We start from the raw sequence: 2,252 nt of genomic DNA on the forward strand, positions 1-2,252 counted from the left end.
TTAGTGGATCAGCGGTCTTTATTTTTAAGATCCTGCTATATTTTAGAAACCCATATGAACTATGTGAAGACTATTATTTGAACAGTACCTAAAATTTTTGAAGTCAATATTTTTCTATTTCAAAAAAAAAGCTTAACATTACATATTTAAACAATTGTCAGAACTTACTAATTTGCTAACCAGCATTCATACACAACTAGACAACATCCTTAATTTATATTAAACCAGAAATGTATTACCATTAATGCATTAATATCTTTCACTACTAAATATTGAAAAAAAATGAAATTATTTCCGTAGAAGATTCATCCTGGCAATGTTCACTTCACAGCAGGCTGGCACCACTGGGCTCACATTTCAAACACAATTGAAAAGCAGATCCATGCTGGTGTTAGTGTACAATCTTGTAAGAGTCGTGGCTCACCTTGGATAAAGTTTAATAAAACAGTAAAGTGCACACAGAAATTCACAATGGTAAAAACAAACAAAAAAAATGGTCCTATTGTATGGTCCCAACAACAAACTCAAAAGTATATGACAAATAGGGGCTACACTGAGCTGTTTATAAATATTTCAGGTTAGGTACAGTTATACTGAAAGTCAAGTTCATTTGAAATCATCAAAAGTTTCTGTTACTCTTCAAATGGTGTTTGCTACAGTTTGATATTTCTGTTAAACATCTGTGTTGAATTACTTGTTATCCAAACCTAGCAACTCTTCCTTACTATTTATCGTTAAAGACTTTAATTGGCCCTTCAACTTCTACTCTTTCCTGACCATCCTCAACAATTCTCTTTGTAGTGAATTTTCTGCCATTAAGTATTTTAGAAGTTGATATAGATTTGAAGTTGCCTGTCCCACTACCACCAAGTGACATGGAAGAGAATAAAGTGAGGCCTCCATAACCTGGTGACTTGCAAGAGGTCAAGCCTGCAAAGGTGGACATCGACTGAAAGCAGAGAAAAACAACCGTGTGCCGCAGCTCCTGCTTTCACCCGGACGGACCCCTTTGATTCCTAAAAAAGTCTTCAAATGGGTCTTCAAAGAAGTCAGGTGCATATGATAACACTTCATATGCCTCAGCTACTTATTTGAATTTTCTCTCTGCTCTTCTTTATTCTCAGGATTTTTATCTGTCTGCCATTGCATTGCTAGTTTCCAATATGCTTTTTTAAATATCCTCAGCTGAGCCATGTCTCTGCACACCGAGAACTTCTTGGTAACCCACCACATTTTAACAGGCTGCTGGAACAAGTCTGAGGATGAGGGCAACCATGTGAGAAGAGGTGGGGAGGTAGCCTAAGTCTCCTCTTGGCTCTAGCATGGCTGAGTTGGTGGTGATGTTGGCCAGCAGTTCTTAATTTTGATGAGGCCCAATTTATCAAACTTTTCTTATAGGGATTATGCTTTTGGTATCATATCTCAGAAATCTTTCCCTAATGCAAAGTCACAAAGATTTTTCTCCTATTTTTTTTTAATAAGCTTTATAGTTTTGGATTTTATATTAGGTCTACAGTCCATTTTGAGTTAATTTTTTAAATATACAGTTACGGTTAAAAGTTTATTTATTTATTTTTTACAGATGGATATCCAGTTGTTTCAGAACCATGTATTGTTGCTTTAAATCAGTAATAAAGAGGAAATCTTTAAGGCAGACAGAGAAAGATGACAGGTTACGTACAAAGGAACAAAAATAAGAATGACAGCAGACTTTCTGTTGGAAACAATATAAGCCTGAAGACAGTGAAGCAATACCTTTAAAGTACTGGAAAGGGATGGAAAAAAAGAAAATTGCCACCATACCAGTGAAAAAATTTCTCAAAAACAAAGATGAAATAAAGACTTTTTCAAGCATACAAGAGGTAAGAGAATTCATCAGCAGCAAATGACCACCAGAGAAATGGTACAGTCCTTTAAGCAGAAAAATAGAATTGCATTTCCAGAAGGAGAATAGTGAGATTGAGATGGAAAAAAAAAAAAAATTGAAGAAACAGTGGCAAGTTCAGAACCCCGTACCAGCCAGTTGCCAAAACAAAAACAAAAACATCAACAACAAAAAGAAATAGTTGCAAAAGATTTTCCAAATTTGATGAAATATATAAATCCACAGTTCCAGGAAGCTCAATGAATGTCAAGCAAGAGAAAGACAAAAAAACTGCACCAAGGTATATCATAATCAAATTACTGAGGTCCAGTGAAAAGAGAAAAAAATTCGGATCAGCCAGAGACTTCCACTTTGGGAAGATAGAGTA

At 35.3% G+C, this 2,252-nt stretch overlaps 1 pseudogene; it reads right to left on the reverse strand.

The window, feature by feature from the left end:
* Nucleotides 1-690: 690 nt before the first annotated feature.
* LOC103604589 lies at nucleotides 691-1,234 on the reverse strand (annotated as a pseudogene).
* Nucleotides 1,235-2,252: the final 1,018 nt, after the last annotated feature.

The sequence above is a fragment of the Galeopterus variegatus genome, unplaced genomic scaffold (genome assembly GCF_000696425.1).
Source record: "Galeopterus variegatus unplaced genomic scaffold, G_variegatus-3.0.2 Scaffold134, whole genome shotgun sequence".
Taxonomy (NCBI): domain Eukaryota; kingdom Metazoa; phylum Chordata; class Mammalia; order Dermoptera; family Cynocephalidae; genus Galeopterus; species Galeopterus variegatus.